General features: G+C 41.7%; 1 protein-coding gene across 6 annotated transcripts in view; it reads right to left on the bottom strand.

Annotated features, from left to right (window-relative positions):
• PAK1 (p21 (RAC1) activated kinase 1) overlaps positions 1-24,360 on the bottom strand; it is a 133,868-nt gene extending 109,508 nt beyond the window's left edge. The window contains exon 1 of one of the 6 annotated variants that reach the window (XM_070625805.1): positions 24,155-24,360. The gene's annotated coding sequence lies outside the window, so the exon portion shown is untranslated. Of the gene's footprint in view, positions 1-23,434; positions 23,959-24,154 lie in introns of those variants that run through there. The other 5 variants (XM_070625794.1, XM_070625803.1, XM_070625795.1 and 2 more) reach the window with 5 other exon arrangements.
• Between the last annotated feature and the right edge of the window lie 338 nt (positions 24,361-24,698).

Below are 24,698 nucleotides of genomic sequence, written 5' to 3'. Positions count from 1 at the left end.
GAGAAGGAAGAACAAAGCTGGAGGGAACACTCATCTGGATTTCAAACTATATTACAAGGTTATAGCAACCAAAACAGTATGGTATTGGCATAAAAAGAGACATATATTTCAGTGGAATAAAAGAGAGAGCCCAAAAATAAACCCATGCATATATGGTCAATTAATTTATGACAAAGGAGCCAAGAATATACAACAGAGAAAGAACAGTCTCTTCAATAAATGGTGTTGGGAAAACTGGACTGCTACATGCAAAAGAATGAAACAGATTATCTTACACCATACACAAAAATTAATTCGAAATAGATTAAAGACTCAAATGTAAAACCTGAAACCATAAAACTTCTAGATGATGGGGCCGGCCTGGTGGCACAGCGGTTAAGTTCGCACATTCTGCTTCGGTGGCCCGGGGTTCGCCAGTTGGGATCCCGGGTGTGGACATGGCACCGCTTGGCAAGCCATGCTGTGGTAGGCATCCCACATAGAAAGTAGAGGAAGATGGGCACGGATGTAGGCTCAGGGCCAGTCTTCCTCAGCAAAAAGAGGAGGATTGGCAGCAGTTAGCTCAGGGCTAATCGTCCTCAAAGAAAAAAAAACTTCTAGAAGAAAACCTAGGCGGTAAGCTCCTAGACACTGGTCTTGGCGATGATTTTTTGGATCTGGCTCCGAAAGCAAAGGCAACAAAAGCTAAAGTAAGCAAGTGGAACTACCTCAAACTAAAAAACTTCTGCATAGCAAAGGAAATCATCAACAAAATGGAAAAAACAAAAACCTATTGAATGGAAGAAAATATTTGAAATCATATATCTGGTAAGGGGTTAGTATCCAAAATATATTAAAGAACTCATACAACTCAACAGCAAAAAACCAATCCAATTAAAAAAATGGGCAGAGGATCTGAATAGACATTTTTCAAAAGAAGACATACAGATGGCCAACAGGTACATGAAAAGGTGTTCAATATCACTAATTATCAGGAAAATGCAAATCAAAACCACAATGAGACATCCCCTCACACCTGTTAGAATGGCTATTATCAAAAAGACAAGAAATAAGTGTTGGTGAGGATGTGCAGAAAAGGAAACAGTTGTGTACTGTTGGTGGGAGTGTAAACTGGTGCAACCACTATGAAAAACACTATGGAGACTCCTCAAAAAATTAAAAATAGAACTATCATATGATCCTGCAGTTCCACTTCTGGGTACTGATCAAGAAAAGGAAAATACTAATTCGAAAAAATATATGGACCGCCATGTTCAATGCAGCATTATTTACAATAGCCAAGACATGGAAACAACTTAAGTGTCCATCGATGGATGAATGAATAAAGAAGATGTGGTGTATACACAATGGAATACTATTCACAGCCATAATAAAGAATGAAATCTAGCCACTTGCGACAACATGGATGGACCTTGAGGGCATTATGCTAAGTGAAACAGGTCAGACAGAGAAAGACTAATACCACATGATCTCACTTATATGCTGAACCTTGGAAAAAAAGCTAAGTTCATAGATACAGAGAAGAGATTGGTGGTTGTGAGAGGTGGGGGTGAGGGGCAGATGAAATGGTTAAGGGGATCAAAAGGTACAAATCTCCAGTTACAAAATAAATAAGTCACGGGGATGTAACGCATAGTATGGTGACTATAGTTACTAATACTGTATTGCCTATTTGAAAGTTGTTAAGAGAGCAGATCTTAAAAGTTCTCATTACAAGAAAAAAAAATTTTTTTGTAACTATGTATGGGGATGGATATTAACTAGACTTATTGTGGTGATCATTTCACAATATATACAAACATCAAATCATTATGCTGTACACCTGAAATTAATATAAGGTTATAAGTCAATAATATCTCAATTTTAAAAAACTGGAAAAACACAACTTGCCTTGGGGACGGGGGTGTTCCCAGGCAAACAACATAGGCTAGGAAACAGTCTCTCAACACCTCATCCCAAACGCCCTCCTCTCTGAGTCTGTCTATGACTTTCCCATGCATTAAATGCTCAATAAAAATTATTCTCAGTTCCTGTGCTCAGAACAGGAAACAAAGATTTGAATCAGACAAGACCCCTGCCTTCATGGAATTACCATTCTAGTAAGGTAGACAGATACAGCAATCAGTGATTACCTTTGAGTCATAAAGAACTGGGTTCAAATCCTGGATCTACCCTTTACTAGCTAAGGCAAGTCACTTTCTTCATCTAAACTCCATATGCCTTATCTGTGAAATAGAGGGCAATATCATCAGTCTATCTCAAAGGGTCACTTGTTACAATTTGGTGAGATAATGTATGTATTTAAAGCACTCAGAAGAATGCTCTGTAGTGTATGTAGTGAATGACTAGTATGTATTTATTGAATTAATGGCTTATATGAGAGTATCCTTTTTGGCACGGGGAGGAGGAGAGAATCTATCCAGCATTATGCTTTCCCACAATCCTGGAACCTCTGAGGAAATGTTTGCCTGATCATGCAGATTTCATGTTTCCCAGCTCTCGTGCATCAGAACCACAAACTCCACCCCAGCATTAAAAACGAGGAAGAGGAACCTGGCAAGTCCCACACACTGACTAGGGATGAAGAAAATAGCTTTCTGGCCTGACCAAGATTGCAAAGGGAAGTTGACAAATAGAGCAAAGCTTTAAAAACCCAAGACCTGAAATCCTATAAATCTTTAAGGTTAAAAACTAGAAAAGCCTGGCAAATACAAATACCTCTGCAAGGTGGAACTGGGATGACAGATTGGGGGTTGCCAGAAATTTATGGACTCCTAGGCACCACAGTAGTTCTCTACTTCAGATAGGCATTCCTTCAATAAAAATACACTGCATACTAGTGTGGGCCAGGTGTTTGGTGCAAGAGAGGACTTAGACATGGTCCCATGACTTTGAAGCACTTATAGTATCAGAGACTGAGATTATAACGAAAAAAGGTTTCACCACTAAGGTCTGACATACTGGTATTCAGTGGGCTGCAGGCAGTGGTGACCAAAGTAGCACTACTGGGCTGGCCCCGTGGCCGAGTGGTTGAGTTGGCATGCTCCGCTTCAGTGGCCCAGGGTTTCACCAGCTCAGATCCTGGGCGCAGACATGGCACTGCTCACCAGGTTGTGCTGAGGCAGTGTCCCACATAGCACAACCAGAGGCTCTCACGACTAGAATGTACAATTAGGTACTGGAGGGCTTTGGGGAGGAGAATTAAAAAAAAAAGATTGGCAACAGTTGTTAGCTCAGGTGCCAATCTTTAAAAAAAAAAAAGTAGCACTACTTTCCCATTTCCATTCTCCCTCCTGAGTTTCCCAGCCACCAAGCTTCCTCCACCTCTTCTTCAATTAATTTACCACATTCAGTGCCTGCCATGTCTAGAGGCCCTTCCCTGGGCAGAAGAGCCTGTCCAAGGGCTACTACAGTTTAGAACGGAAATCCAACAGCAAGGCCCGTACCTTATCCCACCTACAGCCTCCAAAACAGAAGAACAAGTTCTGCTGTATTTATTTTAAAAGTCTGTAAAGGAAAAGTACTGAGAAGACAGAAGAACTAAGTCTTCTGAGAAAATCTCAAACACTTATTGAACACCTATTACGTGCTAGGCAGCATTTTGAATGCTTCACATATGCTAATGTCCTCAAAACAACTCTGCAAGGAAGCTATTATTGTCCCAATTTTACAAAGGAAAAACTGTTTTCACAAAAATTAAGTGACTTGCCCAAAATCACACAGTTAACAGGTGATGGGGATGAAATCCATATGCAAACTGGCCATGTCCAATTTAAAATCTTCCTTTTTTCCATTGCATCTCATATTTTATTCTAATAATAATACTGTGAGGCAGATAAAAGAGGCACCAGCATTATCCCATTTTACAAATGAGGAAACTGATGCTTAAGGAAGTAACACGACTTTCTCAGGACCACATCAATAAGTGGCAGAGCCATGGTTTGTACTCAGATCTTCTGCCCTCAAATCTGTGCTCTTTCCACTACCCTACATTTCTTCTTACACTGTACCCTGCAGAAGGGTGTAGTGGAAATATATCTAACAGGGAGTCAGAAGTGCTGAGATGTGTCCTGACTGTGTAATGAACCTATTGTATGATATTGAGTGAATTATTCTTCCTCTCTTGGCCTCAGTTTTATCATCATAAAGTAAGGGTATTGGATTGGCGAATGCTTAGGTTCTCCTTCACCTGGTAATCTAGGTTTTAACTAATACCAACAAGTCTATGAGAAGCAGTTTCTCTGGTTTCCTTGCCAACCAACAGTAACCCTCTAAAAGAAAAAAGGGTAAAAGAAAAATATGAACCGTTATTTGTAATATAGTTAAGGTGAGAAGTGCTCAGCACCACCAAGTAGAAATCACCCATTCAATTTCATTCCTTCCTTCCTCAAATACCCTAGATGTAAACACAGAAAAGGCCACAAGCCGCCTACTAATGCAACGTTGGCACATCCAATAACTGGCACATCTAACATGCTAAGTATGTCTAGGAGTGAAGAATGTGTTCCTGGTGAGGTCCTTCTTCCTACTGCTGGATTCACAGCACTTCTGTTCACTAGGTAATCTCCCTTCCTAGGTTAGGATGTCAGCTCTGCTTCACTTACAGCAGACCAGGCTATGACTTTAACTAAATCCTAACAGATGTAAACAATTTATAAGTGATTTGTGACTAATTAATATTATAGAACAAAAAATTAAATTCAACCCCAGATGTAAGTTCTTCCATGCCAAGAAATAGGAACAGTGCAAGAAGCAGCATACAAGACTTGGGACAAATTACTTCCCTGTCTGTTTTAATTTCTTTATATATATAGTAAGGGTGAGAGTCCAAAGTAACCCTGAACACCTTTCCCACTCTAACCTAATGGGAATTTATAAATAGTCTATATTTAGAAAATGTGAAATGTGTAAAAAACAAAAATTAGGAGGCAGAGGGTACAACTTTACAAATTAAAATGAACACACAGAAGAAAATAAAAAGGAATAAATTATACTGCCAAGGCAGAACATAAAATATGTATGGTCACATCACCCTGAATACATACTAGTTATAAGTGCAAAAAGAAACCTCTCTATCCCGGAGAGAGCTAAAGTAAATAATTCATGTAGTGCCCCAGGATAAGAGTGCAGAGGCAGAAACCATTGCTCACACTGTTAAACCAGAGCTCACCTGGATATGATCAAGGAGGAAACCTGAAACAATTACTGAAAACGAGGGAATTGTCTTAAGAGAAAAAGCCCTGGGGAGCACGTCTAGACTTGTCCTCAGAACAACGTTCATACTACTTTAGGCAAGCATCATCATTTTCAGTAAATATTAACATGCTAAATGATCAACAAAGCACTTCTACATACACTTGCTCATTTAATTCTCCCAACACTCCAGTAGTTATATTCCCTATTTTACAGAAGAGGAGTCTGAAGCTCAAAGAAGAGACCAGGAAGAGAACCCAATCTCTGACTCCAAGTTCAACGCCCTTTCTACCTCATCTCTATTATAATCTATCTCCTTCACTGTACAGGTCCCTCACACATACATTATCCAATTTTATATCTCAAAACGAACTTGTGAGGCAGACATTTAAGATTCCTCATGAACTGACCCCTACTCAGCTTTACAGTTTTGAAAGATGCTGCTGGCTGCCTACCCAGCATCCATTCTCCTCTTCCTCCTTCTTAATAGAGTCCTGATTTTTATCAGGTATTCATTCCTCAGTAGCCTAGCTACTAAGGCACTTCAAATTTTAGCATATTGTCAGTCATAACCACTTGGAGCGCTTGTTAAAACACAGATTCCTGGGCCCCACACTCAGAATTTTTGATGCAGAGGTCTGGCACATGCCCCGAGAATTTGAATTTTTAACAAGTTCCCAAGTGACCACACTTTGAAAACCTCTAGTGTCCTAAGGGAAAGCTGACCCCAAACCTAGCTTCAGGGGTAGGTCTTGATTCTACATCCAAACCAAACATGGTAATCCCTTTCTCCTTGCTGGTGATCAGTTCAAGAACTCAGGCTTAACCAATTAGCATCTGGCATGCCCCTGGAAACTCCTGTACTTCAGGATTTCAGGGATGGGCAAGTGGCCTGAGTTGGCCCAATTGAACTAAACAGAATTTTTTTTCCATTTTGGGAGATGAAGTTAGTGTCTCTCTCTCTCTTCTGCCTCTCTCCCAAATACACAAACACACACACACACACACACACACACACACAGGCCACTTTCCCTCTTCCTTACCTCCTCCCCCCCTTCCTCTTTCTTTCTCATCCATTGATTAACAAAGAAACTTATCTCCTTAACTGTTCCTATCAAGGGTACAAGCACCTGAATATGGCAGAATCTGTAAGTTGGTTTGCTCAACACCTGTTCCAATCTCCTTCTAGCTTTGGGTACTGCAGAGGTTGGGAAGTAAAAAAAACCATATTTTCCAGACTCCCTTCTAAATGTGATTTAGGTTCTGCTAATCAGATGCTCTCACGCTAGATACTGATTTGGAACTAAATTAGATGAGGGGAGAGACTGGGCACAGGACATCCCTTTTGCTATATCAAACTGCAGCACAGGCAGCATAGTTCTAGACCTAGCAGTTGTAGCAACAGCTTCCTGATTCTGCAGCTTCTCAATTATGGCAAAGACAGTAGCATCCTTGAGAGCTCAATTCTTTAGTGCAGTCTGGGGAGTCTCTTCCTGGAAGCTCAGCCTGGGACTCTGCCAAAGACTCTTTAATCTCTCTGGTACCCTTTAATAAATCCCTTTTCCTTGAACTTGCTAGAGTGGATTCTGTTGCTTGCCCCTATGAGTAATAACTCTGACCAATAAACTGCCCTACACTAAAAATAACATACAATATTTACTATCATATTCCCATAACACTTGACCCTTTCCTTCTTTGTCTTTGCATTAACTCTTCCCTCAGTGTGAAAAGTCCTCCCTTAAAATCAACCCATTTGCAAAAGCTACCCACTTCCTCCATGCAGAGATTTATATAAAGAGGAGTTAATCACAGAGGAAAGGAAGAAAATGGACTTGACACAGGAGACTAAGCCCTGAAGAATGAGCAGTGCGACACCTGGCAGAGAAGGGGCAAGGAGGAAGGAGAGGAGTATTTTAAGTGTAAAGAACAAGATTCACATAGGCAATAAGATGCCTCTTGCCAGCGAGGACTGACCCTACAAATGCACAACTTCTTAGAGTTGGGAATGATGCCATAGCACATACTAGGTTTTGTTCAATAAATTAATGTTAAATACAAGTGATTTTTACAGTCAGTTGTCAGTAATTACAACACATTAGTAACTGTGTACAAAACAACAGTTTATTAGGAACTATAGGGAAAGCCCCATAGCAGAGATCACAGTCTCCCACTCTTGAAGATTTACAAATGTAGAGGGAAACAAAGACATCTGAAAAGATTAAGGACACATGACAAATACTATAAAGACAAGTACAAATTCATATAAACAACTGTAAAGAAAAAAGATTCAAGTCATTGGAGTATCTAAAAGTAGTTGTTATTCAGAGAAAATTTCCCTAAGAGAATTTATTAATTCAGTAAATACTTAACTAAGCATCTACTATATGCTAAACAGTATTCTAGGCACCAAGGATACAGTGAAGCAAGCAGCTGAGGTCCTTGCTTTCACAAGGCTTAGATTCTAACTGAAGAATTAGGAACAAAAGCTTCAAGGACAGGGCTGTAAACAATCACTGGTCATTAGGCTCATTTTAGCTTCCCTACCCTGTAACAATAATAATAGCCAACATTTATTGAGCACTTGTTATGTGCCAGAATCTGCTAAGTGCTTTACAATTATTACCTCATGTAATCCTAGTAATAAACCTTTGAAGCAGGTACTATTATTAGTCCCATTTTAAGGATAAGAAAACTAAAACTACAGAGGTTAAGTAACTCTCCCAGATCACACAATCAGGAAGTGGCAGAGCCACAGGATTCAAAGTTAGGTCAGTGGCAGAGGTTTTAACTACTACACAATTTAGAGAGAGAACAACAGTGTATTTACATGAGATAGAGCTTTGTTAGAAAGCGAGGCAGGAAATTATTAAAGTGGCATGCACTTTACCATCTCCGATGGTTCTTTTTTTCCTTATCCCATAAAATGAAGGGTTAGGCTCCCTATGCCACGGTCACTTTCAGCTTCTGTTTCCATGGCTTCAAAAACCATGTGAAAAGGTATTCAGGTGCCTAGTCCAATGGTTGTTAGTGAAAAGGTACTCTGAAGGCTGACACTGTAACAGTTCTTATGCACCAGCTGGGACCATGTGCTCCCATGCCTTCGGTAAGGGCACATTAGCATTATATTAATTGGTATAAACAGCTGTAGCACAAACCTCCAGCAGATAGGAGGCTGGAGGCACAGAGAACAAAGGGAGAGGCAGGAAAGCAATGACTGGCTGACCAGCATCCGGTTAGGTCAGGCATGGCATTTGGCCCCTCTGTATTTCTAAGTTCTCATGAATGTGGATACCCAGGCAGCAGCCAAAAACCTTCCTCATTTCCATCTCAAACTCCAGGAAGAATTACAATGAGAACAAGAGCTATTGAGGCAGAGAACAGACTCTGAATATTAAAGTACACACTAAGCAGGAACTGGCAAAAGGAAGAATAAGAGAGGTTTTCCTTTTGGACCTAACAAAGCATAACCACCAAACCCCACTCACTCACCTGCCATAAAAGCTCTGTACCAAACAGTACCTTTTCAAGGAGTTTTTCTAAATCCCTTTTATTATTATTCACTTCTTCCTATCCCTGTGCATTTATATAGGTATATTCTATGTACCAGACTCTGAGCTAGGCATCATACATATAATGAATAAAGCACAATCCTCAACCTTGGGGAACTAAGTCTAATGAGGGGAGCAAGTACATACAGAGGGATTCTTGCTATCTGCGGGTAAGTAATATCTAAAAATATCATTTAAGTTAATTGATGAGGGACCAAAATTTCCTAGTAAATTCAAAAAAGAAGTTGATTGGGCCTTCAATTTATCAAAATAAATATTTTAAAAAATTTGTAATTCTTAACAAAATTTAAGTTATAATTGCCACTAAGGTAATTCTTAAATCAAAGAACATCTATCACTTCACATTTGGCTTTCAAAACACATTAACAGGATCAATTTTGTAAAAATATTCAAGAGACTCACCAATTTTTCCCAAAGGTCTCTCTTAATCCTTTGTTACTCAAATCATTGTCCTGTGAATCTCCTATTATGTCATTACTCACGTTAATTTCCCCTTCAATTTTAAACTGGTCTAATTTTACTTAATCCTCACTTGTCAATGATTTTTTTTGTGTGTAGTTCAAGTCATTCTCCAATATCACTTTAATTCAAATTCACAAAATTCTTCATGTTTTGCAGAAATTTTGGTTTTCATTTTAGAATCAATTTGCATTGCACTGTTAGATGTTAATTATCCCACCATTAGGAAGGCACTTCCTGACAAAGGGAGAGCCCAATGGTAAGCAGGGAGGGATATCTGAGCGGGGACTAATTTTAAAGGTGATCAGTTTCTAGGTAAAACAAATGAACTTCTATATATCTAGTTATAGTGCAAACAATGGGGAGAGTGCTATGGAAACTCTAAAAAGCTTGATAAATATTTGCTTAGTAAGTGGATAAGTAAATTATTTTATTCAATCATTCAACAAGTATTTATTGAAAGCCTTCTACATGCCAGACACTGTTCAAGATGCTGAGTATATAGCAAGGAATGAAACAAAGTACCACCCTGTCTTAGTCCATTCAGGCTGCTGAAACAGAATACCATAGACTGGGTGGGTTACCACCAACAGAAATTTATTTCTCACAGTTCTGGAGACCGGGAAGTTTACGACCAAAGCGCCAGAAGATTCAGTGTCTGGTGAGGACCTTCTTCCTGTTCATAGATGGCCTTCTTCTGGCTGCATCCTCACATGGCAGAAAGGGAGTGGGACTTCTCTGGGGTCTCTTTTATAAGGACACTAATCCCATTCATCAGAGTTCTACCCTCATGAAATAATCACCCCCCAAAGGCCCCAACTCCAAATATCATCACATTGAGCATTAGGATTCAACGTATGAATTTGGGAGAGATACATTCAGTCTATAGCATACCCTCAAGGAATTTATAACCTTGAACGGGCGGATGAGGACTGCAAGCCTACATGGAAGAACCAGCATCCAAGCTGGATCCTGAAGAATGAAGAGTCTTAATAGCATGGAGGATAAAGGAATTCCAGGCTGAGGGAACAGACTGATATGACGTGAAAGCGAATGAAACCAAAACAGTCCTTTTAGAGAGACAGAGTAGGGTCAGGAGAGATGAGGCTCAAGAGGTAGGTGGGGACAGATTGTAAAGTCCCCTGAATAACAAATTAATTTATATTTTATCCTAGAAGCAATGGGGACACACTGACGGCTTTTGGGCAAAACAGTGAGAAGATTAGAAACATTACTTCATACAGAATAATGGATGAATAAGCGGACAGAAAGACTGGTGACTAGAACACTAGTTAAGAGGTAACTAAAAACCTAGAGAAAGTATTATTATAGTCTAAACCAGAGCAGAGAGGATAGAAAAATAAAAATAAATTTGAGAAAAACTTCAGAGATTAAAACTGACAAGGCTGATAATCCACTGGATTGACAGCATGAGGTCATTCCTTCAGCAAACATTTACAACACTCACTGTTCTAGGGACTGTACTAGGCGATGGGGTACAATGGTGAACAAGAGAGACATGATCTTTGACTCTGTGGAGCTAAAAGTCTAGACATATAACAAACAGTCAAATAAGTATAGCATTATAGATTACAAATGCCATTACAGAAAATAACAAAGCACTGTAGGGATAATATTGGGGATCTTCTTCAGATTAGAGAGGTCCTGGCTCATAGCAGATACTCAATATTTCATTACTAAAAGAGGAAGGGAGAGAGAAGGCAGACTTGTGAAGAAGCCAGAATCAGAGAAGAGCATACCAGGGGAGAAGAACAAGTGTAAAGGCCCTGAGGCAAGAAAGACTTTCTCAAATTTTGTACAACAAGAAAAAAAATGCCCTTACTCTGAAGCATAGCCATTGATATAGAAAGTGGCACAAGATGAAGTTGGAGAAACAAAACCAAGGGTCAGGTCACTCAGAACCTTATAAATCATGTTTAAGATTTTATATTTTCTCCTAAATAAAACAAAAAGCCTTTACAGGTTTTAAGCAAAGAGCTCAGTTAAAAGATTACTGCAGTAGTCCAAGGTAGAGATGGTGGTAGCTCAGATCAGAGAGGTGACAACAGAGATGGAGAAAGTAGATGGATTCAAGAAATACACAGGAAGTAAAATTGACAAGATTGGAGGTGGAGCACAAAGGGAGTATAAGAGAGAAGGAGGCATAAGGGATGAATCTTAAATTTCTGATTCAAGCAACCAGGGAAATGAAGACGCCATACTAAGATAAGGATAACCAGGGGAGAAGTAGGTTTGTGGGAGAAGATCAAGAATGCGGTTTTAGAGGAAATTAAGGAGACAGTGTAAGACCTCAACATGGAAATATCAAGTGGGCAATTAGATAGATGGCTGTAGAGTTAAGGAGAGAGGTTTAGGCTAGAGATATCTGGGAAAATACAGGAGTCGTCAGCATATATATAGCATATAGATATCCAAAAGTAGGACAATGAATGAGATCAAGGAGGAAGAGAGTATAGTGTAAGAGGAGAAGGGGAACTCTCCCTTGGGAAATTCCAACATTAAAATCAGGTAGAAAAAGGCAACAAAAGAAACTGAGGAATGGTCAGAGGTAGGAGGGAAACAATGAAAGTGCTATCACACAAGGCAAAGGAAGAATATTTTAAAGAGGGAGTAATCAAGAAGGGCAAATACACTGAAAGGTCCAGTAAGATGAGAATGAAAAGGAAATTCCACGGCTGCTAACATCACCAAGAGGGACATCTGGCATGGTGAGCCTCCTGATGAAAGCACACCCCAATACCTATGAAGTGGTCATGGAAAAAAAACAAAATAAAAAACCTGAATCTGATCAAGCCTCTAGGTACTAACTTACAAGTAATATATAGGACCAAGGAACTTGTTAAACTGTAATAGGAAGACGCAAAATCCAGACAAGGGGAAACCTTATAGGACAAACAACATGGTTTCTTCAACAAACAAACTGAATGAGGAAAAAAAGAGATTGAGATGGAAGTCAGAGATTAAAAGACATAAAAGACATATCAATCAATCTCTCTGTGTAGTCCTTATCCGGATTCTGTTGCAAACTGTCAAAGAAAAAGAAAAAGCGGGGCCGGCCCCGTGGCCGAGTGGTTAAGTTCGCGCGCTCCACTCCGGCAGCCCAGGGTTTCACCGTCTGGATCCTGGGTGCGGACACAGCACCGCTCATCAAGCCATGCTGAGGCGGCATCCCACATGCCACAACTAAAATATACAACTATGTACTGGGGGGCTTTGTAGAGAAAAAGGAAAAATAAAATCTTTAAAAAAAAAAAGTATGATATTTGAATCACAAATGAATATTTTGATGATATTAAGGGCTGGGGGGGCGGGTAGCTACAGCTTTTGCTTGCTTGCTTTTTTTTCTTTTCAATAGATTTGGCACCATGGGGGTCATTATGGGCCTTAGCAAGAGCAGTTGTGATGAGGTGGTGGGGGTAGAAATAGAGTGAAGTAGGCTGCCAAGTAAATAGGAGGTAAGGAACTGGAAGCAGAAGTTGTAAATAGCTATTTAAAGAAGCCTGGCTTTGAAGGAGAGAAAAGATAGGGTTTAACTAGAGGCTGACATGAGATCTCAGGAGCGCTTTTATTTGGTGGGGAAGGGGAAAACTGTTTCCTTTAAACAGAACATTTGAATGCTGCTTATGATAACTCAGTAGAAAGTAAAATGTAACGATGCAACGAAGTGGGGCCGGCCTGGTGGCGTAGTGGTTAATTTCATACTTTCCACTTTGGTGGCCCAGGGTTCTGTGGACATGGTACCGCTTGGCAAGCCATGCTGTGGCAGGCGTCCCACATATAAAGTAGAGGAAGATGGGTATGGATGTGAGCTCAGGGCCAGGCTTCCTCAGCAAAAGAAAAGAGGAGGACTGACTGCAGATGTTAGCTCAGGGCTAATCTTCCTCAAAAAAAAAAAAAAACAAATGCAGTGAAACAAGGTTTCTAAGATGGGACCATGGGAAGGAACCTAAAAGCACATGAAGGAGTAGGGCTTTACTTGAAAGAGAATCACTTCCTCCATTGTAAACGAAGGGGCAAAGGTAAAAACGGCTGCAAATCCAAGCAGATTCCTAGACTTAGCAGTAGGAATATGAAGCTTCAATTTTATCTGTGGAGACAAAGCCGGGGGCGGGCATGGTGAGGAGAAGGGCGGGGGAGAAAGTGACAGGTGGAGACTGAGGGGTACTTGAACACAACCCTGAAGAAAAGCAGCTATTTCCAGAGCTAGAAGACACAGGGAGAAGACCAGGTTTGTGGAAATGGAAAACAAGTCAGTTGAATAGCCCAACTCCTGAAGAAATCATTCAAAGAAAGGTGGCGGTGGTATTTTCAGTTGGCAAATATTAAATCCTGTCAAGAGCACATTAGGTCTTCATGTCCTTGACCCAGTATTGCCACTTATGGGAATTTATTCTGAAGAAACAATTTTTGAAAACAGAAAGCTATATGTAGTGTTATAGATAAAGTTACAGTGTAATTTATAATAGAAAATGAAAAACCTAAATATTATGACAGTTAAGTTTTGTGTGTCAACTAGGCTAGGCTATAGTACCCAGTTATTCAATTAAACACTAATCTAGGTGCTGCTGTGAAGGGATTTTGTAGATGTAGTGAACATCTACAACCAGTTGACTTTAAATAAAGGAAATGATGCTTCATAATCTGGGTAGGCTTCATGCAATCAGGTGAAAGTCCTCAAGAGCAAAACTGAGGTTTCCATGAGAAAGACGAGTTCTACTGGTTCTGTTTCTCTGGTAGAACACTGACTGATGCAATGGTTTTAGGCAAAAAGAAAGGAGCCTCTGGAAGGCAAATACGCCTACAAGGGCCTCAATCCAATGCTATTTTTCAGTAACATGTAATTCCTCAAGTCAAATGAAATGAAGAAAGACCTAGAATGGCAAAGTAGCTGGTGATGGGCTTAAGAATTTTCCACACACCCTTAGCTGAAGGGCGTGCCTTCAATTTTGACTCAGGTCAGAGATATTTGCACTGGACACCTGAATAGTTAGCACTGTGAGGTTTCCTGTCTCCTCCCCTCTCCTAACACCAGACACTGAAAGGATTCTCGTACGTTTGTTGAACCTGAGAAAATCAAAAAAATGTTCTTGATAAAGAACTCATATGCACCTCAGTTTGAATGCTGGCTCTACTTTGATTCAATCAATCAAAAAATAGTTATTGAGTGCCTACTATATGCTAGGAATTGTGAATATAACAATGAGCAAAAAAGATACTTCTATTTTGGGGCCGGCCCCGTGGCCGAGTGGTTAAGTTCACGTGCTCCACTTCGGTGGCCCAGGGTTTCACTGGTTCAGATCCTGGGCATGGACATGGCACCACTCATCAGGCCATGTTGAGGCGGCATCCCACATGCCACAACTAGAAGGACCCACAACTAAAAGTATACAACCATCTACTGGGGGGGATTTGGGGAGGAAAAAAAAAGAGATTGGCAAGTTGTTAGCTCAGGTGCCAATCTTCAAAAAAAAAAAGATACTTTTATTTTAAGGAAAAGGAAAATGTTAAAGCTCATTCTCTTCAGAGCACCATGCCTTAAGGAGAAATAATTCTCAGGAGCTTCGGATCCAGTAGGGCAGATACACATTAATCAAATAACACCATAATGTAGAGGGTAAGAGTACGGTTCTATGTAAACAAATGAGATGAATTATAAAATGTTTAGGGGTGAAGTGTACTGATGTCTGCAACTTATTTTGAAATGCTTCAACATGAGATGGACTGATGAATAGATTAAGGGATGAAAAGATACGTAATAAAGCAAACACAGTAAACTATTATAGAATCTAAATAATGAGTATATGGGTGCTCAATGTACATACACCTTTCCCAATATTTTATTATAAAAAATTTTTAAACATACAAAAAAGTTGAAAGAAGTGTACTGTGAAACAGTTTCAAGAGGAGTCAGCCTACAAGAAGGACTTTTTTTCTTTAAGGAAAAGTTCAATCCTTGACCAAGAGTTCCACTTAGATATTATAGATACCCAGAGGCAATCTCAAAACCACTTTAAAACTTGGATTAATCAATTTGTTCATCAATATTTATCTGCTTGTTTCAGCTGACAATGATAGAGAACATTTTACACTCAAGACACTGTGCTAAAAGTGCTGGTTCATCTCCTCATTCTGGCAATATGGGGGTCGGGGAGGCTCGGGCAGTCCCTAATTGTCTCTGTCTATAAAATCAGATTTAATTATCCCTTCTCAGTCTCTCAGGATTAACTGGAATATTGCACAGGGAAGCATTTTGAAAGGTCTCTTCGTGCCCCTCCAACTTCATCTCATACCATTCACTCTTACTCCCTATGCACCAGCCATAATGGCCTTTTTTCAGTTCCTCTCCGTCGAGCTAAATCAGCACTATCCAATAGAAATATAATGCAAGCCACTAACATGAGCCACATATGTGATCTTAAATTTTCTAGTAGCTATATTTTTTAAGTTAAAAAAAGCAGGTAGAATTAATTTGAAAATATATTTTAACCCAATTTATCCAAAATAGTAACATTTCAATATATAATCAATATAAAAAGTTAATGAGTTATTTTAAATTCTTTTTTCAGAACTAAGTCTTCAAAATCTGGTATGTAGTTTACACTTTAACATCAGTATCTGAACCAGCCACGTTTCAAGTGCTCAACAGTCCCACTGGTCAGCAGCTACCATAGTGAGGAGCATAGCTCTAAACTTTTACCTACTTTCAGGGCCTTTGTGCATTTAAAATGCTCCCTTGCCTGACATGCTCTGCACCCCATTCCCTGCATTACTAATATCTACTTATCTTGCATATCTTAGTTTAAAATCATCATCTCCTCAATGAGGCCTTCCCCTTATCACTCCAAAATTCTCTACGTTATTCCTTCGTTTATTTCTTTTATTTGTACATGTTCTACTTATTTGTACATTTCATGCTTTTCTTTGTATTCCCCTCTGGAATAAAAGCTTTATAAAAGAAAGGACATAATAAACTCTTTCATAATAATGAAATAATAACAAAAACTTTCATAATAAAAGAAACATACAGGTATTTTAAAAAACAAACAAGGAGGTTTGAGTAAAGACACTCAAATTGGAAGAGTGACGATCTGACAACATTTTAGCTTGCTGGACCCTGGTTACCAAATCCTGAAAAAAAAAATCTATTTGAAAAATTAAGGAAAATCCTAGGAAATGCCCTCAGAATCTTAGAGTTGAAAGCACTTTTATAGGTCACTTAGTCCAAACTCCCAACTAATAGCCAACATCAGTCAAGCACTTTACAGCTTACAAATTGCTGTGCATTTATCTGTGGAGCTCACCTGATCCTCACACCACCATAAAGGTGTGAGACAGTTGTGGTGTAATGGAGCAGCATGAGCTCAAGAGTCAGAAGGACCTGGCTTCAAACCACAGCTGTGCTGTACAGCCGCAGGCACTTCAATTAACCTCTGTTTCTCTTCTACAAAATGGAGATAAGATAATACCTGTCCTAGCTAACCCAGGGAGTTGTTGAGGGAATAAAGTGAGATAATATTAGAGAAAGTACTTCGTACACTATACAAAAGGCCCTTCATCACCTGGGCCCTGCCTTCTCTGTTCTTACCACTCCCCACTTTGCGCTCTGTCCGTGAAGTGTAGCAAGCTATTCAGGGTTCCCCAAGCTTGCTCTCATGCCTTCTAGCCCTCGCACTGCTATCTCTCTTCCAAGAAGCTCCTTCCTCTCCCCTCTCTTCCTACCCCTCCCTCACTGTGCTTCATTAACCTCTGCTCATCTCTCAGAACCCAACTTAGATCTCACTTCCATTAAGGCAGCTTGCCAGGCCACCCCCATTTCAAGTGGAGCAGATGCCTTTTCTCTGTCTTCACACAGCATCAGCGTCTATCTCCACATGTCACTTTTGTCTCAATATAGTATAACTGTCCAAGGACATATCTGTTTCATAAACTTAAGGGTAGGAACCAGATATGATTCATCTGTTTCTTCAAAGCCCATGACGAGGCCTGATGTTTAACATGTGTTTAGCAATAAATGAACCTGGACAATTAAAACATTAGTTTTCATATAATAGGTACATAAGATGTTTATGCAAACTATTATAAGGCATTACTTCTCAACCTCGGCGGCGTATCAGAATCACCTATAAACCTTCAAAAATAGAGATTCCAAGAGATTTTGATTAAGCAGACTTGAGACAGAGACAAGGTAACTGTATTGTTTTTTCACATCTTCACAAGTAGTTTAAATGCATAGCCAAAATTAAAAACCACTGCTATACATAATTACAGTCATAAAATTACAACAATTATAGTCATAAAATTACTCTAAGGTGTAAGCTTAACATCTACAAATGATTTTCAAGTATATTATTAATCTTCACAACAACGCTGTTGAGTTAGGTATTTCTAATTTCCAAACAAAGAAATTGAGATTTAAGAAAGTGTTCAAGCAGGCCTTTGCCTAACTTTAAATTTAGTGCTCTTCCTTCTATCTCTATCTTCTCCCCTAGAAAGTGATAAATAATATTGCAGCAATACACAAAGTACTATGGGGACAAGGGTTCAAATGAGGAAGACATCAATCCCGGCTTTGTAGGAACCAGGGAGAGAATAAGGAAAACTGGGTCTTGAAGATACAGAAGGCAGGTGAGGGTGGAAGCCACACATACAGTACTGTCACTGTCATTTATCATCCCAAAAGATTCAAAAAGTAAATTCCATAAAGGAGAAAAGTGTTCTTGCCAGCGTCAGTTAGTACTTACACAGTCTGAAAGGGAAAGGGACATTGAGGAAGGCTAGAAGTGGAAAAGTGGAAGAAGAAAGCCCCATAAACAAGAAGGAATTTCCCAATGCTGCATGCAAATTACTTCACCCTGACTCCATGAATAAGAGTCAAGACATAATGGATGTTTTATAACTAAGACTTAGACCAATTTTAGAGAATTAATCAGTACAAAACAAAATCATATTATTGAGGGATCAATGAACCTCTGGTTCTTTCTAGACTTATTACTACACTATTCCTAGAGAGGAGCACCCTGGAGGATCCTAGCAACATAGAGGATTTTTCCATCTCAAAGACTAGCAGGACGGGAAAGCGGAGGAAGTTATTCATGACAGATAAAGCCTAACAAACAAGAGCAGAAAAGCGTTATTACATTATGCAATAAATTTATGATGGCAAGAGAAATGAATATTCAGGTATCTCAGAATACTGGATAAAGTCTGATCTCTCAGCTTCAGTAGAGAAATATTATCTTCTAAGTCTGCAATCTTACGACCATCTGACATAGAGTTTTATCAACAATTATTTTTTTCTCGTTCAAACCGTGGACTTCAATCAGGATTTTCTTAGGGGGAAGAGGCTAAAGAGGTGAGGAAGCACTAAAAGGACATTTCTCAGTGCCAGGAGGTTTAGTTTGACAGACTTTAAAAGGTCATATGATATAGTGGCAAAAGTAAAGTACTACATTTAGATTCAAAAAATGTCATTTTAAACCAATATCTTCATCTGCTAATGATGTGCCTTTGAGCAAACCAAGACTTCTATGATCCTCTGTCTCCTAACTCATAAAATGGAAATATCTATCTCAGAGGGCAGTTGTGAATACTGAACAAAAAACACCAGGGGAAGATGTTATTCTTCTTCCTGAATGAATGATAAATGTAAACGCATGTAAATCTGTCTTCACCAATCTTTCTATGCACAAAAAAGAGAACAGGCTAAATGAAGAAAATTTTTAACTCTCACAGCAATATACTTGCAAAATATTCCTATATGCTCTATACAAAAAAATTAAAGCAGCCTGGGCAAGAAAATAACACTGCTGGTATCAGGTGGTTATGAACTGGAATTAAGATCTGCCACCTACTTTCAGCAAAACCTTGAACAAGCTCCCTTCGTCGGTCTGAGCCTCAACCTTCTTATCCATGAAAGAGATACTAGCAATCACTTTACATGCTTATTCTGAAAACTGGAGAAAACATTTCCATAGTGTCTGGTACATAACAGGTGTTCAATAATGTAACCTACTGTTCATAAGTTTACCACTACCTAACAACTAGCTAATAAATCATATTTTTCAAAGGTTTCTTTATATTCAATATTTTATTTAGTTGCTTCATAACCCTGTAAGCTAGTCACAGCAACTGTTATTATGTCCATTTTACAACAGTTGGGACAAATAGTACAGAGAGAAAATTACTTCCATAAAATCATACAGTAATACAGAGACTAAATTAAGGTCTTGACTTTTTCAAGGTTTCATTATTCCCCCCACCCTAAATTATAATTTAGTCCTTAAGAATTAAAATGACATCTATGAAACAGTATATTCTTTTGATAACCTTAAACTTCTCCCTTTACTATAAAGAAAAAGTCTTTTTCCTACTTTCTGGTTATGAGTTAGAAAGATACAAAAGGGGGAAAGCAAAATTCATTAAAACCAGCAGCAAAAGAATTGAGAACTGTCTCAAATTAGCAACTCCCAATCCTTGATTTTTGTTTTAGTTTTCCCCAACAATGCCACAGATCTCTTAACCAAAAAAAAAAATTTCTTTTGGAGAAAGACTAGCCCTGAGCTAATATCCACTGCCAATCCTCCTCTTTTTATTGAGGAAGACTGGTCCTGAGCTAACATTCATGCCCATCTTCCTCTACTTTACATGTGGGATGCCTGCCACAGCATGGCTTGATGAGCAGTGCATAGGTCCGCGCCAGGGATCCGAACCGGTAAAACCCAGGCTGCGAAAGCAGAGCAACAGGAACTTAACCGCTATGCCACTGAGCGGGCCCCTTACTCAAAATTTTTTAAAAATCTTCTTATCAAAATGATGCTTGTTTGATAAACTATTCCTAAATTGAGGGGAAAAAAATTAGGAAAGCTTTCTCCTATCTTTGTCACTTTTTTTTTAATCCCTCTATTTTATCCCTTCATTTCAGCACTTTTTACACCATACTGCAATATCTTTAACTCCTTACGGATTTCAACCACATCCTCTGTATACTGGAGCATCCTGTCTCAGATGGGGCCTGGCACATGGTAAAGAAGGACTGAATAAGTAGAAATAAACGGATGAACAAACGAAGCCAATCTCCCAAAGGGAAGTTAAGAAAGGAAAAAAACTGGATGTGGTATCTTAGGTTGATAAGAAAGTGGAAGAAATGAAATATTTCAAGAGCTCTACAAGGAAGAGAAACCCTTGCGTGGAGTCCAACAGGTACTTGTATGGCTTCAAGTATCACTAGAGAAAGAAAAAAAACCATAGGAGATCCAGAAGAGAGACTTTCAAGTTAAAAGCCTCAAAAGTTAGGGTGCTTATTAGACTTGCAAAACCAAGTTGCAAATTCCCAAGAAACAATCTTGGCCTAGAATATTTCACCAGTAGTTTTCAGGTCTTGGCTAGAAGAGCAAAAAACAACTTTGGTGGAGAAAGACAGACATAAAAGGGAAGAAGACCTCAGTCTAAAATAAATCCCCAAAAATGTTAGAATCCACTGGGATTTGCATATTGAAGTGTGGTTCCTCTTCGTTCTGAAAACTATTCTTAAATAAAACCCCAATGTAGCAGCTAGCAGCAAATGAGACAAGAACATGTTATTCATTCAACAAATATCAGAGTGCTTGCTATATGCAGCCACTATTCTAGGCACTGAAATTAAAGTTGTGAACAAATCAGACAAAATTCTCTGCTCTGAGGAAGCTTTCATTCTAGTGGCAAAAGACGGATGGGTGGGGTAGGGTGGGGTGGAGTGGGATGGGATGGGATGGAATGTCAAGCAGTAAGTGCAATGAGAAGAAAAGGAGGGAGGGAGCTGGCAAGAAGGTGTTCATATCAAAAGTAGATCTTTTAACACAGTGGTTCTCAAACTTTAGCAAGTATCAGAATCACCTGGAGCGCCTGTTAAAGCAGAGGGTTTGGGGCACCAACCCCAGAGTTTTTCATTTGTAGGTCTGGGATGGGACAAATAATTTGCAATTCTAACAAATTCCCAGATTATGTTGATACTGCTGGTACAGGCACAACACTTGGAACTACTGTTCTAAACCAAAGGATTAGGTAACTTCTATCTCGTCTTGACTTGCTTCTTCAATCACACATTCATGCATTTCAAACATTTATTCAGTGCCAGGAACTTTGCTAGGCACTAAAACTTCACAGATCCTGCCCTCAAGAAATTCACAGGTTAATGAAAAGACAGGCACAAACTCAAATAATTGCAATAGAGGACCACAGAGAGCTTTGAGAGTGGTATGTACATGAACTACAGGACGGAAGAGCACCTCATTCTATGGAGGTAATCGGGGAACAGACTACAGGACTGCTTCCCAGAGGTCCAACAAGCACTTATCCACAGGCAGGTAGCAGGCGGGAGGCCGGCATTCCGAGCAGAAAGGACAGCAGTGCAAAGGCAGAGATGAGAAAGAGGAGGGCAGGGGAGTTACAGAAAGTGAAGATGCAAAGGGAAGCAGTAGTCTAATCTCTAAAGAGCTTCTTATTCACGCTAGAGAGTTTGAAAACTTATCTTTAGGCAACGTCAGGGGTGGGAAGAAAAAGTCTGATCGGGTTTTGGATGCCAGTCTCTCTGGATCTTACAAAGATCTCTCCAGATATATAGTGGCCTCCTTTCAGAAAGCACTGCTTCCTCCAAGCCTAGCACAGGGCTTCCTAACATGTGCTTAGTAAATGTTATCGAATTGAACTGAACAAGCTTTTTGTCCTATAAATGAGAGGCAGGTCACCACCTTCCCTGCAGGACTCACTTTGGCCAGGACAAGACTTGTAAAGCAGGTCCAGCAGCCTCAATTATTGCATCCTACTCCCTGTACAACTGGAGGCCCCCAGAGATTAGGGCAGGCCTTCACTGTTTACCTGTCTACCTCACCCACTAGACTTTGAGCCCTTTGAAGACAGGGAATGTCTTAATAGCCCCCACAGTCCTAGCAGGAGACCTGCAACACACTAGCTCTGCAAACTCCAGTAATGCTGGGTCAATGAACTACCGAATAAGCAAATTAACCAGACAGACCCACCAGCCCCTATAGGTAAGGTTACAGATAAGCTTCAGGGAATGGTTCAGGGTTTACGTTCCCAAAGCCCTTTTGGAGAAGTAGAGTTTCTAGTTGAGGTGAAGTGGATTTCACGTGCACCTGGTTTAGGATTTCCCAAATAGGAACAAATAAACATTGTAAGTGCTGTAGTAGAAACCGTCCCAGGCCTCTGAGGGCCCCAATAAGAAGTCAGTTTTGCCGGAGAGGAGTTTGGCGGCTGCCAGCAAAGAGTTCACGGTGGGGAGGGGGGGCGGGGCGTTCTTCAGTGGAGCCTGGAAAGCTGAGTAGCTGCTTGATACCTGTTTCTAGGGCATAAATGCAAACTCCTGGAACTTTAAGGCTGGAAGTGACCTGCTCAAGGTCATACAGGAAGTAGATGAAGTGACCAGGTAGGAGCAACGAGGCGTCTGTGCACTGTGTACTGTTCGCTGTTTGCTCCCGACAAAGTTGTAAGAGAGCCCAAAGACACAGTAGGAAAAATCAAAGACTTTTCAGGAACAATTCTTAAAGGCTAGACTAATGAAATCGAATTTTTATTGGTAACCATAGCACTAACCCCACTTCCCTTCACCTTTCACAGTCCTGGGGAGGAAAACAAGACAGTTATCCAAGGGGTGTAACATCAACAAGCACTTTGCTCCCAGCACCCACAAACACCCAGAACTTCTCAAGTATTCTTCCAAAACACTCCCAGCATTTTTTTTGCTGTTAAAACACTGAAGACAGTAAAGGCTATAACAATGCCTTCTGAAATGGAATAATGAACATCAAACAGCCTAATTCTCCTTCCCCTGCTTAACGCCACGACTCGCGGAGCTGCCCGGGGATGGGGTAGGGCTGCAGAACTCAAGCACTCTCGAGGCGCGACTTCCCAGGAGTGGATTCCCGGGTAGCCCCGGCCCGCCCCGGGGGGCGTTCCACGCGCACGCACTCGGACGCCGCGGCCAGGGGCGAGCGCCTGGGGGCCGCCAAGTCCGGGAGGGCGTTGCTCCCCGCCCCTCCCCCGCCCGCGCAGGGTGCCCGCGGTCCCCAGCGTCGGAGCCGGGCGGCCGCGCCGGGGGTGCACGGGGGGCCTTTGTCGGTCGGACAGAGCGGCCAGCCCCCGGCCCCTCACCCCGCGCTCGCGCCGCTGGGAGTCCCGGGCGGGAGGCCGGCTCTCACCTTCCGCGCTCGCTGGGCTCTCCTCTCCTCGGCTCCTCCTCCTCCTCCTCCACCCGGTGGCGGCGGCCGAGCCGGGGAGGGAGCGCGCGAGGGGCCGCTTCACGTTCTCCCTCCCGCCGCCGCCGCCGCCTCCCCCACCCCGCTCGAGCCGGGGCGTCCCCTCAGGACACGGGGATCGGCGACCGAGAGAGGGGCCGGGGGAGCTGGCGACGCGGCCGAGGGGGTGCCGCGGGGGCGGGGACGCGAGGGGGCTCGGGCGGCCTCTAGGGGAGGCGGTGGGGAGACAGAGAGTTCTTTGAGGGGCTTTGAGCGCGCGGGGCTCCGTGACGAGGGAACAAGAGTCCGACGGGAAGCGTCTGTGGAGCAAGACAGGGAGGGGGCGTGCGGGGGCAGCCGTGCGGGGCGTCTGCTGCGCCGCCAGCACCTCGGGCTCCAGCTGCAGCCGAGCTATTGTACGCGCGGGCCCGACCCGACCTCCTCCTCGGGCCCCCGCCCCTCCCCCGCGAGGCCGCGGCGCCCGCCGAGCCCGGCCCGCCTCCCGCAGGTGGGAGGGGGCGGGGAGGGCCGGGCAGACCCACGTGAGCGGGGCCAACCCCGGCTAGGGGGAGGGGAGCGCCCTGAATGACGTCATCGGCGCGTGACGCCAGAGGCTGGGGGATCACCCGGCTACCGCGTGACGTCATGGCTACCGCGTCTCTCCCCTCACCCCGCGCTCCCTACCGCTCTAGGCCTGTTTGACAGGGTCTGTCTCCGGGAGGGTTCGGGGGCGACATCTGGGGGCATTAGTGGTCGAGGAGGACGGCTAACCCCCTGGTCTTGTGGTCCTCTTCACGTTACAGAGCACTGCGAATCCGCTAGCTCTTTGCCAAGAGCTGAATTTGAAGACTGCCTCATCTGCTATGACCTCAGAGCCACACATTTATTACACTATTTGTTTTCTTTGTGGGACGAGGGGCGGGGAGACAAAGAAATGATAATGGAGGTTTGAACTGTCTTGAACGGAAATAGATGGGCTCCCTTCCCTGTTTTTCTCCTACCACTGAGGGTACGTTCAACCCAAACCTTTCCCCTGAGCCCAGATTCTGTATTTCCCAATGCCACCTGGACAGCATCGCTTGCATACTCTGCGGTACTTCAGATTCCACAAGTCCAGAACAGACGCCGTTAGTGGCTGAGGGAATCAGATAGGCTTGCTTCAGGTCCCAGCATGGAAACGTTAGTAATAGGATCTTAACATTCCAAGCCACAATTTCTCCATAATAAG

Source organism: Equus przewalskii, chromosome 6, assembly GCF_037783145.1.
Source record: "Equus przewalskii isolate Varuska chromosome 6, EquPr2, whole genome shotgun sequence".
In the NCBI taxonomy this organism is placed as follows: Eukaryota; Metazoa; Chordata; class Mammalia; order Perissodactyla; family Equidae; genus Equus; species Equus przewalskii.
This window is presented reverse-complemented; position numbering and strand designations above follow the sequence as displayed.